The sequence below is a fragment of the Saimiri boliviensis genome, chromosome 15 (genome assembly GCF_048565385.1).
Source record: "Saimiri boliviensis isolate mSaiBol1 chromosome 15, mSaiBol1.pri, whole genome shotgun sequence".
Taxonomy (NCBI): domain Eukaryota; kingdom Metazoa; phylum Chordata; class Mammalia; order Primates; family Cebidae; genus Saimiri; species Saimiri boliviensis.
In genome coordinates this window covers 40,358,140-40,374,733 of record NC_133463.1, presented here as the reverse complement: position 1 = coordinate 40,374,733, position 16,594 = coordinate 40,358,140, and the positions used below count along the sequence as shown (strand labels likewise).

The 16,594-nt window shown below is 42.6% G+C and overlaps 1 pseudogene; it reads left to right on the top strand.

Moving 5' to 3' along the window:
- The first annotated feature begins 3,405 nt into the window (after positions 1-3,405).
- On the top strand, positions 3,406-5,401 carry LOC101036603 (exonuclease GOR-like; annotated as a pseudogene).
- The last annotated feature ends 11,193 nt before the right edge of the window (positions 5,402-16,594 follow it).

The following is a 16,594-nucleotide window of genomic DNA, read 5'->3' as shown; positions in this document are numbered from 1 at the left end:
TTTATGACTTATATGCCTTCTGTGGAATTTTAATAAACAAAAGTCTATCTAATATGAGTCTGCATTTATTTCTTCAATCTAAACTCGTAAGAAACCTGTAGAGAACACAAACATTTTAGGCTAAGAGATGCTGTCCACGGTAGTTGTTTAAACATCTGAACAACTTCAACATTATTTTACATTTTAAAAGCTGAACTATGATTCCAAAGGATAAAATAATGATAATTCAATCATTTATGCATTGATCATATATTTATTTATTTGAGATGGAATCTTGCTATGTTGCCAGGTGGAGTGCAGTGGCATGATCTCAGCTGATTGCAACCTCTGCCTCCCAGGTTCAGGCAATTCTCCTGCCTCAACCTCCCAGGTAGCTGGCACTACAGGTGAAAGCTACCATGCCCAGATGATTTTTGTATTTTTAGTAGAGAATGGGTTTCATTATGATAGAGAATGAGTTTTCACCAAGATGGTCTCAATCTCTTGACCTTGTAATCCGCTCCCCCACCCCACCCCTGTCCTCCCGGCCTCCTGTAGTGTTGGGATTACAAGTGTGAGCCATCACACCCAGCTGATAATTCAGTCACCTAAATGACCAATTAAAGGTAAATCATTCATGCAAATTACCAGCTTGATGCAATTTAATCACTCAAAATAAGCATACATATATTGTATATGGTTTATTTTTCCTTTGAGACAGGGTCTCACTCTGTCACCAGGCTCAAGGGCAGTGGTACAATCTCAGCTCCACCTCTGGGTTCAAACCTGTTATTTACACTTTTCTTCTTCTTTTTTTTTTTTTTTTTTGAGATGGAGTTTCATCATTGTAGCCCAGGTTAGAGTGTAGTGGTGTGATCTCGGCTCACTGCAACCTCTGCCTCCCAAGTTCAAGTGATTCTCCTGCCTCAGCCTCCCAAGTAGCTTGGATTACAAGTGCATGCCACCATGCCAGCCTAATTTTTGAATTTTTAGTAGAGATGGGGTTTCACCATGTTGGCCAGGATAGTCTTGAACTCCTGACCTCAGGTAATCTACCCGCCTTGGCCTCCCAAAAGGCTACCAAAGAGCCACCGGGCCTGGCCTGTATGTCTCCTTTTAAAACACAAATGGAGGAATACCATACATACTCTTCTATATCTTAATTTCCGTAAGTTAACAAATAGATCATGGAGACCATTTCTTATTTATTTATTGAGATTTAACTAATTCATTTTAGTGGCCAAATTAATCTGTTTTTAAAGATGTTCTTCTTGATTCTATATTTTTATATGGGTTTTTTTTTTTTTTTCTTTGAGACACAGCTTACTCTGTTGCCCACACTGCAGTGCAGTGGGGCCATCTCTGCTCACTGCAACCTTCCCCTCCTGGGTTCAAGCTATTCTCCTGCATAAGCAGCCTGAGGAGCTGGGACTACAGTCTCACGTCACCACCCTGGGCGAATATTTGTACTTTTAGTAGAGACAAGGTTTCACTATGTTAAAATCAGTCCTTCAACTTTGACCCCATGGAGGAGTGCCTGTGAGGGTCTTAAATGAGTCTGCTGGTGTCAAGACAGAGGACAAGTTCTGGCTGGTACAGCTGCCTTTCAAGGAGAAGAGTGAGGAGGGAAAGAGAACTCAAGCCTGACCACTTTGTCTCTTTCCAAGTGAGATAAGGAGACATTTTATGATTAGGAAACAAAAAGAAGTCAGAAAGAGCGAAATCGGGCCGTAAGGTAAATTCCTAATGATTACTCATTGAAACTGACAAGATTGCCCTTGTTAGATGAGAATATTGAGCAGACCATTGACCTGACGGAAAAAGACTCTGGTGAGACTTTCCCAGCATTTTTCTGCTAAAGCTTTGTCTAAGTTTCTCAAAACACTCTCCTAAAAAGCCGATGTTTGGCCCTTCCGAAAGTCAACAAGAAAAATGCCTCGAGTGTCCCAAAATACTGGTGCCATGTTGTTGGCTTCTGACTAGCCTGCTTTTGCTTTGATTGGATCGCTACCACCTCTTGGTAGCCATTGCTTTGATGATGCTTTGTGTTCAGGATCATATTGGCAAAGCCATGTTCCATCTTCTGGTTACAATTTGTCCAAGAGATGCCTCAGGATTTTGATCCCTCCTGTTTAAAATTTCCACCAAAAGCTCCACTTGTAACTGCAGCTGATCTGGGCACAAAGGTTTTCATAGTCACTGCAGATCTTCAACATCTTCTCATCTCTTCTTCAAACAAGCCATACATTAGTAAACAGCTGATTTCTTTGGGGTATTGTCCTTATAAACTTTTCATAAAGCATCAATGATGTCTTCACTCTTGCACTCAAGCTTCACCAGAAACCTGATGTCTGTGCTTGCTGCAATTTAAGCAGAATTCGTGTTGCTCTGATGGGGGCCCCTTTCAACAGATGTCTTATCCTTCTTAGTGCCTCCAACTAGATCTAGTTCAGAATCGTTATAACCAGTTAGCACAAGCTTATTTTGGTGCAAAAAAAAAAAAATGATATTCCTGCATAGTTTTCTTACAGTGTACATTTTCTTTCTTTCTTTTTTTTTCTTTTTTTTTTGATATGGAGTTTCGCTCTTGCTACCCAGGCTGGAGTGCAATGGCGCGATCTTGGCTCACCACAACCTCCGCCTCCTGGGTTCAGGCAATTCTCCTGCCTCAGCCTCCTGAGTAGCTGGGATTACAGGCACGTGCCACCATGCCCAGCTAATTTTTTGTATTTTTAGTAGAGACGGGGTTTCACCATGTTGACCAGGATGGTCTCGATCTCTTGACCTCGTGATCCACCTGCCTCGGCCTCCCAAAGTGCTGGGATTACAGGCTTGAGCCACTGCGCCTGGCTGCAGTGTACATTTTCTATGAAATTTTTGAAGACCCCCCATATTGAACATTGCTCATGTCCTGGGAAAGAAGTGGATCCTGTCCACTTCGGGTCCTCAACTTACCCACAGTGCTCGAGGGGTGCACAGAGCAGGGAAAGGCAATCCCAGAGAGATCCTGCCCTCCAGCATGCAACAGACTGCTGGCCCAGTCCTGGCTCCATGGTGTGCTGTGTGGGCCTGGGCAACTTGACCAACCTCCCTCAAGCGTTGACTCCTGAGTAGCCCAGATCCAGTAGCCATTATAGGAGCTCTGTCCAAGGACAGTTAATTAAGTCAGAAAAAGCAACCTGGCTCAAGCTTAGCAACCAGGAGTTCCAGTGGATTCCATGAGCAGACCCTCTGTGGCATTCCCAAGCCAGTCTGGGGAAAGATTGATTAGGTTCAGTGTGATTAGTTCAGTGCCAACCTAATCGAGGGCAAATCCCGCCCACTTTGCCCTGTGAGTATATAAAGGCAGAGCGCAACAGCCGCGGCACTCCTTGAAGCCGCGAGTCGGGAGAGCAGAGCCAGGCCGGTGCTCCAGAAGGAAGCAAGATGTTGAGAGCCACAGCGCCCTGCTGGTTCCCACCTGGACATCCAGAAGGTCAGAAGGTGACCCAGGAGTCGGCCGCCAGTGCCCCTGGGCTCCTCCTGCCTTCTCATCAGCTGGCCCAGAACTTCGGGCTCTGGGTGCCCCAGATGTACCACCAGGCCTCAGCATTTGCAGTGCTCCAGACGGAGCCCCAGGGTCCAGCGATGTTCCCGGCATGGCCCCAGATGTCAAAGGAGGCTTGCTACTTGCCTGAGCAGAGGGGATCGGCCGGCTGTTTGCTGGCTGCCCCGAGGCTGACAGAGAGGCTCTCCTCAGTCCGCGTCTCAGCCCCCAGGGAGAGGAAGAGGATGACCCACTTTCCCAGCCCTTGCTTGGCCACAGGTCCCACAGACGCCAAGAGGACCCCGGCGGCCCCCAGCCGCAGCCAACGTCCCAAAGGCTCCAAGGTCGGCAGAAAGTCACCGAAGACGCACAACGGAACAGGGATGGCATCCAAGACCAGCACCACTGTCACCCCTAAGCGAATCGTCCATCTTCCGTCCTTACAGAGTTCAAAGAAACCCATTATCCTCCAACAGTCTGGGTGCCAAGTCCCCACCGTCATCCGCCGGGGCTTTCGCCAACTGTTCACCAAAGAGTGTCTCGAGTTCTGCGCCTCCAAGCAGGAGGCCGAGGAGAAGGCTCTGAACGAGGAGAAGGTGGCCTACGACTGCAGCCAAAGCCTGGACATCTACCTGAATTTGGCCTTGGACACGCTCAAGAGGCTGAGGGGCCTAACGCCCAGCTCCATGCCCGGCCTCAGCAGGACCGCCCTGTACAGCCGCCTGGAGGAGTTTCTGCTCACCCAGGACCAGCTCAAGGAGAACGGCTACCCCTTCCCGCACCCCTCGCGGCCCGGAGGCGCGGTCCTCTTCACTGGCCAGGGGAAGGAACCCGGCGACAGCGACTCCTCCTGCAGGGTCTGCTGCCGTTGTGGCACCGAGTACCTGGTGTCCCCCTCCGGCCGCTGTGTACGCGACCAGGTGTGTTCTTACCACTGGGGGCGGCTCCGCTGGAGCCAAGTGGCCGGAGGCTGGGGTCCCCAGTACACCTGCTGCGCAGCGGCCCCGGGCTCGGTGGGCTGCCAGGTGGCCAAGCAGCACGTGCGGGACGGTCGCAAGGAGAGCCTCCACGGCTTCGTGAAGACCTTCCAGAAAGAGCTTTCCAGAGACGCTTATCCAGGCATCTACGCCCTGGACTGTGAGATGTGCTACACCACGCACGGCCTCGAGCTGACCCGCGTCACCGTGGCAGATGCCGACACGCGAGTGGTATACGACACCTTCGTCAAGCCCAAGCACGAGATCGTGGACTACAACACCAGGTTCTCAGGGGTGACCGCGGCCGACGTGGCCAAGACCAGAATCACGTTGCCGCAAGTCCAGGCCGTCCTGCTGAGCTTGTTCAGCGCCCAAACCATCCTCATCGGGCACAGCCTGGAGAGCGACCTGCTGGCCTTGAAGCTGATCCATAGCACCGTGGTGGACACCGCCGTGCTCTTTCCGCACTACCTGGGCTTCCCCTACAAGCGCTCCCTGCGGAAGCTCACTGCCGACTACCTGGGACGGGTCATCCAGGACGGCCAGGACGGGCACAGCTCCAGCGAGGACGCCAACGCCTGCCTGCAGCTGGTGATGTGGAAGGTCCGAGAGCGCGCCCAGACCCAGCCGTGCCACGCAGCCGCCTCTGCCGCCGTCCCGGCCTGTCCTTAGCCCCAGGCCTCTCCAAACCTGTGTGGTCAATCCCGAGCTCTAACCCTGCCCACCTCGCGGCAAACGGAGGGAAACTGGAGGAGACGGAGGCAAGAGAGGGCAAACAACCCAGACTAACCCGGACCTCTGACCCCCAGTCCTCCAGTGTCCCAGCCGTGGCTCCTGAGGCCTGTCCCCATCCCTCTGACCCTCCCAGACCTCTTTCCTTCCACCACTTGCTTCCCCCAGCCCACCTCAACTTCCATGACCTCCGAGAACAAAGCCAGCTCCGGGCCACCAGCCTCGGGACCGTCATTCCTCCTGGGCCTCTTCTTCTTCTGTGGGATTTTCTGAATTTCCCCTCCCCCACCCGATGATTTCCCCCACCTCCAGAGCAGGGACAGAATAAATGTTTGTGTGAATTAAAAAATTAAAAATAACTGAAAGAGTTTTTTTCTGAATGTATGCTTAGTTTCTGAATGTTTCTGAATTTGCTTTTTTCATGTGGGTGAAGCACTTAGGCTCTGGAATTAGTCATCTGGGTTCAAATTCGAGTTCTACCACTTACTAGCTTTGTAATATTGGGTAAATAACTTTTTTGTGCTTCTGCCTTTTTTTTAAAAAAATTTATTTTATTTTTTTAAATTTGAGACAGAGTCTCACTTTGACACTAGGTGCCAGGCTGGAGTGCAGTGGCATGACCTCCGCTCACTGCAACCTCTGCCTCCCGGGTTCATGTGCTTTTACTTTCTTATATTTAAACTGTGATCATAAGGTCATGGTGAGAATGACTGAAGCAACACAGGGCAAGTCTTAAAACAATCATACATGGTAGGTATTCAGTTAATGTTAACTATATTTCTTTTTTTATAATAGTTTATAGTGGGAATTCTTGCATACCATGTCATTAATCTTTGGAACAATCCAACAGGTAGGTAAGTAAACCTTAATTTTATACTTAAAGAAACAATGTGGCTTAACTTGCCCAAAATAATAATGATCATATGAGTACTGGTTGTGTGTTTATTATGTACTTGGTACTTCGCACACATTAGCCCGGACAGTTCTCATAACAGTTGGGAGAGAGATAGCATTCTTATCCCCATTTTACAGATGGGGAAACTGAAGCACACGCGTTACGTAGTTTATCCAAGGTATCCTAGCTAGAATTTACGTGAGGGCAGTCTGGCCTCAGAGTAAGAGTCTAAGTGGATTCTTCTACACAGACCAATGGATTACAATGACTGAATCAGTCAACTTCCAACGGGGGTCCAAGAGAGAATGAACCATCTTGCCTCTCTAAATCCATGTTTCTATTTTGAGTCTTCAGTGAGAGATGAGCCACTAAGTAGCTAGTTTTGCTAGACTGGCTTGTTTTATACTTGTTTAGGGTGTATGTGTGTACCTGTGTGGGTGTACACACAAGGAAGTTAAACTGGTAACTTGAATGCTCAAATTATCATTAATTTAATTTTTGTATGTGTGTGTATGTGACTACACACACACAAAGACACTAAGCGTATTACAGCAATGACTTAGTGAAGACCTGGATTTCCAATTTGTCAGACAAATTTAGGAAAGCACTAAAGTAGGGTATTTCTGATGTATTTTACCATTACTGAAATTTTATTTTCCTTTGTAACTTAGATGTCTTATGTGGAGAACTAATTAATAAAAGTCTTTCTAATATGAGTCTGCAGTTATTTCTTCAATCTAAAGTTGTAACAGAACTTTAGAGAACACAAATATTTCAGTCTAACCATGGTTGTTAAACATCTGAATAACTTAAAAGTTATTTACATTTTAAAAGCTGAACTATGATTCCAAAGGATAAATTAATGATAATTGAATCATTGATCTATTTGTTTATTGAGATGGAATCTTGCTCTGTTGCCAGGCTGGAGTGCAGTGACGCTATCTTGGCTCACTGCAACCTCTGCCTCCCAGGTTTAAGTGATTCTCCTGCTTCAACCTCCCAAGTAGCTGGGACTAGAGGCTCAGGCTGCCACACCCAGTTAATTTTTGTATTTTTAGTAGAGACAGGGTTTCACTGCATTCGCCTAGATGGTCTGGATCGCTTGATCTCATTATCTGCCCTTCTGGCCTCCCAAAGTGCTGGGATTACAGGCATGAGCCACCTGGCCTGGCTGATAATTCAGTTATCTAAATGACCAGCTTAAAGGTAATTTAATTATGCAAATTACTATCTGGATGCAATCTAATCATTCAAATGACCAGTTTATTTTAGTTAGGCACACACGCACACATATATAAAATATCCAACTTATATGTAAAACATTCAACAATATCAGCCAATTCAACATTTACTTTTGGCCTTTTGTAGGCTATCAAGTACAGGACTTAGCAGGGCACATGCTTCCAACTGATTCTAGCACAGTACCTCCCACTGGCCTGTGTGAGCACACACATACACACACACAATAATTGTTCCAAGTGGTGAGCCTGTGATGCAGGCTGGCCAATCAGAATTTTCCCTAGGGCTTTTCAAACTAATGGTAGGAGGAAGAAGCCTCTTTTACTCTTTGCTAACGGAACTTATTAGGATATGAACTCAGAAGTGTCTCGTTTCTTAGAAACTGAGAAGAGGGGCTCATGGAAAAGCCCACTGAGCTAATGAAGCTGACATTCAGAAAGATGTGGAGGAGGAGTGTGATTGCACTCTGGTGACCTTGAAGTTCCTGGTTCTCTAAGGCCACTGCTGCACCTTCCTCTCTCAAACTGGCTCAATCAATTTTCCCTTTCTGTTTATTGTAGTTCCTGTTAGGATCTGGGAGCTTGCTTCCTGTAAATACAAAGGAGTAGTGGAAGGTGATCCTAGATGGCACTCCGTGTTAGAGAGAACGCTTACATTCACTGTTGCTGAGCTGTAGACTGACAAAGTCTTTTCTTTTTTGATGGCAATTTAGTAGAACATGCCAAATTTTACAACTAAAATTTACAGAGACAAAAACGCTTTGGCCTAGACATTCCACACTTAGAACCTCCACTAGGGAAATATTAACACACTTTGATAAAGGACATACAAGAAAGATGTCCACTGAAATATATTTGCACTAGCCAAACTCAGTGGCAACCAAACTATCAATAGAGAAATGCTGAAAATAACTTATGGCTCACCTCCCATGGAGCGCTCTGCACATAAATAATAGGCTGTCTTTATGTGGAAGGATGGGCATAACATGTTATTGGGGAAAAAATCAAATTGCAAAAGTAGAATCTAAGTTTGGTAACAACAAGCTAAATTCAAATTAGTATATATATATATGTATATATATATATATATATATATATATATATATATATATATATATACATATATATAGCATATGGGATTTTTCTTTTTCCTTTTGAGACAGAGTCTCACTCTGTCACCCAGGTTGGAGTGCAGTGGCCCTTAATGTCAGCTCATGGCAACTTCCACCTCCTGGGTTCAAGAGATTCCCCTGTCTCAGCCTCTCAAGTAGCTGAGACTACAGGTGCCTGCCACCATGCCCAGCTAATTTTTGTATTTTTAGTAGAGATGGGATTTCACCATGATACCAGGCTGATCTCAAACCCCTGACCTCAAACGATCCACCCATTTTGGTCTCCCAAAGTGCTGTGATTATAGGTGTGAGCCACCATGACCAGTCTGTGTATGTTTTATATGCACATGACAACTATGTAAGAATACACACGAAGTTGTTGAAGTGGTAAGGCCTAGGGGATGCGACCAAGGGTGAGGAAAGGAAGCTGAGTTCTTTAATTTTACTTTATAGCTTTCTGCATTGTTTGTATTCAAGTTGTATGTATTACTTTATTTGTTTTTTAAAAGCAATTTTGAAAAGAAGATAGTTCTATCTACTGTGTCACACCTTAGAAGCGAAACTTCTTAGAAAAGGGAGAAGGATGGCCAGGCACGGTGGCTGACGCCTGTAATCCCAGCAGTTTGTGAGGCTGAGGCGGGTGGATTGTCTGAGCTCAGGAGTTCAGGAGCTCAAGACCAGCCTGGCAACACAGTGAAACTGTCTCTACTAAAACACAAAAAATTTGCTGAATGTGGTGGCATGGACCTGTAATGCCAGCTACTCAGGAGAATTGCTCGAACCTGGGAGGCAGAGATTGCAGTAAGCCAAGATCATGCCACGGCATTCCAGCCTGGGCAACAGAGCCAGACTCTGTCCCCAAAGACAAATAAATAAATAATAAATAAATAAGGGAGAAGGGAATAAATTGGGCAGAGATCTTAAGGTTTTGATTCAGCTCCAACTCTAACATGTTTTGGAAGAAGCAGATCCATCTCTCTACCTTTGTTCATCCATCTGAAAAATGGGAGATTTGAATTACAGAGGTGTTAGGTCCATATATGGCCTATATTAGGTACACATGCTCAATTTATAAACACAGGTCTTTTTTACGTTTTTTGACATACACAAACACAATTTTGAGTTTGGAATAACATTTGGAATACATATATTAAACAAAATGCATGAACATTAAATATGTCTTAATTATAACATAGTGACCACACTTTAACCAAAAGAGATTTGTTTATGCTTATCTTTTTTCTCCAAGTGAACATTGCTGTTGTTGCTGCTGAAAGGATTACTGTGTTACCTTTTATGTAAAATCAAAGCCCACAACACCTTCACTTGCCTTATATTTTAAGCTCTCCCTGTATGGGTGAAGGTTGTAGAGTGAAATTTGTTTTTCTTTCTTTTCTTTCTTTTCTTTTTTTTTTTTTTAATTGAGACAGAGTCTCTCTCTGTTGCCAGGGTGGAGTGCAGTGGCGCAATCTCAACTCACTGCAACCTCTGCCTCCCAGGTTCAAGCGATTCTCCTGCCTCAGCCTTTCGAGTAGCTGGGACTGCAGGCGCACACCACCATACCCAGCTAATTTTTGTATTTTTAGTAGAGATAGGGTTTCACCATCTTGTCCAGGATGGATTTGATCTCTTGACCTGGTCATCAGCCCTCCCTGGCCTCCCAAAGTGCTGGTATTACAGGGATGAGCCACGCTCCTGCCCAGAGTGGAATTTCTAGAAAGGAAGGAGGCTAATGATCAAGTCCTGATGAAGCAGGCATGTGAACAGCAGCTTTCTTGCTATTTACTGATGAGCTTCTAGGTCTATCAGGAGATCCAGTCCACTGAAAGTGAAGCTCTAGTTTATGGCATATCATTGTTCTTATCAGGGCTAATAAGAAGGTCAGAGGCAAGCTGAATCTCATCTACAGACCTTCCTTTGGTCTGTTCATTCTTTTCCCCCGGGGCAATGTGATACCCTTAGGCAGAACGTACTCTGTCCTCATGGACCCGAAGGTTGAACTCAACTCTCACCTACAGCTAAACACTTCACAGGTTACTGTGTCTGTCAGGTTTCAGAGGTCCTGTGCATTTTGTAACTGCTTAGCAAGTGTTAAAACCACCTGTAGAGTAACAGAGCCGGGTCCCCACCCTGGGGAGGAGACATACTGGCAGTTTCTTCATGCTTAGTCAGAAGAACAAGTAAATGCAAAGACCTTGGGTCTGATTCAAATACACAGTTACTTTGAAACAGATGTAACAATCGTAGATCAGATTATAAACCAGTCTGTAAATTCACCATTCCACGTAACTCACTTTCCCTTTTCATGCATTGTGATTATAAAGAAAGTACTTTTCTAAATAGAACACTGTGTTAGTGTTCTATTTTAGCAAATAAATAACTGTTTCTTAGAAGTCACATACTAGCTTGTATAAAAAGGCATCTCTTTGCAAGGGGGTCTCATACACTAAACAGCAACATTTCTGAGGATAGAATCTCATCACCACAGCTAACTCAATGGCCAGGCATTTGCAGTAGTCCAGAAAGCCTGGTCGAGTAACCTAATGAAGAATAATAATTTTTGGCTAATTCTAAATTTGAATTGTGAAAAGAAAAAATTTGAACTGTGAAATTGGAACTGTGAAAGGAAAAAAACAGTGACTGGCACATAATTTAAATGACTCATTTTTGTACACAATTTGAGGTTGATTGAAATTGCCAGAAGTTAAACCCCACAAATGCAAAGGTTTTCTTCCAGTTCATCCACTGGTGGATCCCAAATGCCTGAGAATGGGAACTACCTATCCCCATCTGCACTGCCACACACAATTTACTAAAAGTACTAACATGACTTGGCTAGTCCACTGTCTTTATTAGCGTAACTGTCTCACTCCAGCAGACTCTTGCTCAGGCACATAACTTAATTATTTATTATATTAGATCTAGAACAATCTATCAATTATTCAATAGAAAACAGAGACAGATTATTAACTAAGAAGACTTCTTTGACTCTTTTGCCTAAAAAATCCCCACCTTGCTCTTCACATCAATTCAAAATGGTTATATCATGATCCTTATCCAATTCTAATCAAGTCTCCTACTCTCCCCTACATTGAAAGACCCTTTTTCAACCAAACTTTTAATTCTCAACAAATTTGACCTTGCCTATGTTATCAGAGACATAACTGCTACTTGGTAGAGCTGGCATTGCCCCTTACCAATAAACTCACGAAACTAAACTTGGTCTCATCTGTGGGTTGTGTCAGTAATATTTGGGGAGCCAGCACTGAACATGTCTAGAATGGCATTGGGCACAGAATAGGCACTTGATAAATACCTGTTGAATGAGTGAGTGGTTGCTATGTAATCAGATGTGAAGGGATTTTAAAAGCCCTACTCAGTCTACGTCAGAAGGGGGTCAGCCCATGTAAACGTTCACTGGTATCACAGCTGAACTCTCGGAGTAGAGACACGTTACACTGTATTAATATGCTGCTGGTGACTCCATAGCTAGAGTTAGCATGTTTATCATATACATATATATATATATATATATATTTTTTTTTTTTTTTTTTTTTTTAAGAAAGAAAGAGAAAGAGAAAGGGGGAAAGAGAACAGGAGTCTTGCTCTATTGCCCAGGCTAGAATAGAATCTAAAAATAGGTATTAAAAACCTTTTTTATGCCATTAATTGTGCTTAACAGCGGAGATAGAAAGGAATAAGGGAATAAAATAACAAACAGCCAACCAATATTTCATTTAAGTCTGTGAAATGCTATGCAAATGCTGAAGAGTGATTTACTTCCAATTATGTGGTCACTTTCAAAATAGGTATAATATGATACTGAGAAAAATGTATGTTCTGTGGACCTGGGGTGAAGAATTCTATAAATATTCACTGAGTTTACTTGTTCCAGGTCTGAGTTCAAATCATAGATGTCCCTGTTAATTTTCTATCTCATTGGTCTGTCAAATATTAACAATGTGGTGTCAAAGTCTCCCGCTATTATTGTGCGGGAGTCCAAGTCTCTTTATAAGTCATTAAGAACTTGTTTTATGTATCTGGATGTTACTATATTGGGTGCATATATATTTATGATCATTGACTCCTGTTGTTGCATTGATCCTTTCACCATTATGTAATGTCCTTCTTTGTTTCTTTTAGTCTTTGTTACTGTTAAAGTCTATTTTGTCAGAGGAGAAAGTTACAACTCCTGTTTTCTTTTCTTTTTTTTTTCTCTCCATTTGATTGGTAAGTCTTCCACCAACCCTTTGTTTCGAATCTTTGTGTGTCCTTGCTTATGAGATGGATCTGGATGCAGCAAACCGATGGGTTTTGACTTTTTATTCAATTTGCCTGTCTGTGTCTCTGATTGGGGCATTTAATCCATTTTAATTTAGGATTAATATTAATATTTGTGAGTTTAATATTTTTGTTTGATGTTAGCTGGCTATTTTGCCCATTAGTTGATAAAGATTCTTCATTATGGAGATACTCTTTAACTTTTGGTTAAGTTTTTGGGATGACTGATACTGGTTGTTCCTTTCTGTGTATAGTGCTTCTTTCAGAAGCTCTTGTAAAGCAGGCCTGGTGGTGACAAAATGTCTGAGTGCTTGCTTGTTTGTGAAAAATTTTATTTTTCCTTCATTTATGAAGCTTAATTTGGCTGGATATGAGATTCTGGGTTGAAAATTCTTTTCTTTGAGGATATTGAATATTGACCCCCACTCTCTTCTAGTTTGTAGGGTTTCAGCTGAGAGATCTGCTGTGAGTCTGATTGGCTTCCCTTTATGGGTAACCTGACCTTTCTCTCTGGCTGCCCTTAGAATTTTCTCCTTTATTTCAACCCTGGTGAATCTAAAGATTATGTGTCTTGGGGTTGTTCTACTTGAGGAATATCTTTGTGGTGTTCTCTGTATTACCTGAAGTTGAGTATTTTCCTGCCTTACTAGGTTAGGAAAGTTTTCCTGAATAATATCCTGAAGAATATTTTCCAGCTTGGATTCATTCTCTTCATGACATTCAGGTACACCTATCAGATGTAAATTAGGTCTTTTCACATAGTCCCATATTTCTTGGAGACTTTGCTTATTCCTTTTTACCCTTTCTTCTCTAATCTTGTCTTCTTGTTTCATTTCATTAAGTTAATCTTCGACCTCTGATACCCTTTCTTCTGCTTGATGAATTCAACTGTTAAAACCTGCACATACTTTGCGGAGTTCTCGTATTGTATTCTTCAGTTCCATTAATTCATTTATGCTCCTCTCTAGATTGTCTATTCTCATTAGGATTTTGTCAAACCTTTTTTTCAAGGTTCTTAGTTTCTTTACATTGGGCTAGAACATGTTTTTTAACTCACAGAAGTTTCTTATTATCCACCTTCTGAAGCCTGCTTCTGTTAATGGAACGCACTCGTTCTCCATCAGGCCTTGTTCGCTTGTTGATGAGGAACTGTGATCCCCGGTAGAGGGAGAGGCATTCTGATTTTGGGTATTCTCAGTCTTTTTACGCTGGTTTCTTCCCATCATTGTAAATTCATCCACCTGTCGTCTTTGTAATTACCGACTTTCAAATTAGGTCTCTGAGTGGACGCCCAACTTGTTGATTCCCAGAGCCGAAATCTGAGCAACCCACTGCAGCATTAAGTCGTGGTGCTTTTCTGCCTGGGAATCTCCAGTCTGTCTTCCTTCTTGAGTCCCTTTTTCAATTAGCTGAATGGGCGACTCTGCCTTCCTGGAGCTCCAAACGTCAACCAAAAGGGGCCCCAGTTCCGTTTACTCTGCACCAAGAACTGCGGCACTGGTGCCGACAAAACCACAGTGCCGGCCACAAGATTCACGCTGGCGACCCGTGGGCCTCCTCTGCTGGGAATCTCCTGGTCCGTGAGTAACAAAAATTCATCTGAAAGTGTGGCATCCTCTCGTTCTCTGCGCTTTCACTGGGAGCTACAATCCTGAGCTGCTAGTAATCAGCCATCTTGGATCTCTCTCTACCATATATATATTTTTTAACTTACTCTTTTTGAGTTTGAGCCAAGGAGTATAAGCCAATGGTTGATGAAACAGCAAGAGGTGAGTGCTTTTGACTAACCCCTGTTAGAAAATGGCTGAGGTGACATGAAGGAATCATAGTTAAAGTATCAATAGAAAATGTCTGTTGATTTACCTCAGATTTTCATAGGTGACATTTTGGTACACTATACTGTTCTTTTCCAGGAAAAAACACATTTTTCTGGAGGCTTGTCTAAGCTCACATACAGCCTTCCTTGTTTTATCTGTTAGGAGAGTGAGAAGTTGTCTTACCTGATTTTACACAGTTCTCATTCTCAATGGTAATTTAACTCATAGCTGTGAGCAAATGGCCAGTAAAACTCCCAACTGAATGTATTATTTAATAGAGGGGAAAGAAACTAAGGCTAAAGCCATTTTATAATGAAGAATTTAAATACAGAAAAGGTCCACTGTGCACTGACCTGGAATATCAATAGGGAGCAATAGGTAAGAATTATTTCAGAAAGACTTACTTTATGTGCTAAATTAGTATTTAACATTAACCTCAACATGTAGGAGCAAGCCCTTTTACTTTTCCAATATTCCAAGATAAGACAGGCAGATAGGTTTGTTTCGGGTTTTGGGTATTTTTTAGTTTTTATTTTAGGTTTTACTGGTAGAATATACAAAGCCACAAGAGTTTAATCCGAATAATCCAAACTTCTGTATTTCATTCATTCTTCATAGCCATTCAAGATGAAATACAAAGTAATACATGTGAACAATTGTTTTTTTCTTTCCTTCAAAGGAAAAATAAATGCTCTGACATTTATGAGAATTCTGAAAGACATGTTAAATATAAGACAAATGTTTGGGAGGTGATGACAGAAAGATGACTTCAGGCCAAGACAGTTCACTGAAGTTCCTAAAAATTGTATTATTTTCTCGACAGAGAATAGGGTCACTGATCGGTTACAACTTCATTATCATATTGGTAAGAGACCTTTGTTGTCTCTGAGAGAGTCTGCATTTGGGAAACTTCACAAAGCAAGATACACAAAATTCCAAAAGGCCAAGCCTCACGGCAGATTCCAGGAGCTGCTCCTGCTTCCCAGCCTCCAGAGAAACCTAAATCTCCAGAAGCAAGTGATGAGGCTAGACCTTACAAAAAATCCGATCTAAATAATATCATCTGTATTTGCTCACACAGTACTGTTTGAAAAAGACATCTCTGGCATGGGTTCTGAATCTAGTATATGTTTCAGCAATTATCTTTTTCATTTCATTTTTTCTCAGTCACCATAATCAAATGTTCCTTTTTTCTATTCTTATGTTTACAAAGCTACCACTTTAAAAACTTCTTTTACTACTTTCTCTCTTGTTATGTTAAACTTTATATTTTTCTGTTTATTCAGTCTTTTCCATTCTCTCACCCTACCTTTAGCTTCCATTCCTATGAAATAATTAAAATGGCAAATATGTATTGCTAATTAGGCATTGAAAATTTACTTCTTTGCCGGGTGTGGTGGCTCACGCCTGTAATCCCAGCACTTTGGGAGGCCGAGGCTGGTGGATCACCTAAGGTTAGGAGCTCAAGACCAGCCTGACCAACATGGAGAAACCCCATCTCTACTAAAAGCCAGGCATGGTGGTTCACACCTGAAATCCCAGCTTGACTCAGGGGGCTGAGGCAAGAGAATCGTTTGAATCTGGCGGTGGAGGTTGTGGTGAGCTGAGATCATGCCACTGAACTCCAGCCTGGGCAATAAGAGTGAAAATATGTCTTAAATATATCTATATGTGTGTACATATATATATAAAATACACACATGCACACATATATACACACATATGTATACATATGTGTATCTATACATTTATATGTGCATATATGTACATATATATGATATGTATAGATATATATGCACATATATATGAATTAAAAAGATCTATATGTGTATATACATATATATCTTTTTTCCATATATATGTATATGCATATATGTGGAAAAAAAGAAAATGTACTTTTCCATTTTCTCTCTCTGCCTTTAGCTCTCATATTCTATGAAATAATAAAAGTGGCATATATGTCTCTATTGCTAATTAGGCATTGAAATTGTACTTGGTGTTAACAAATCTAGCCTTATTTAATCTGCATAGCAACAG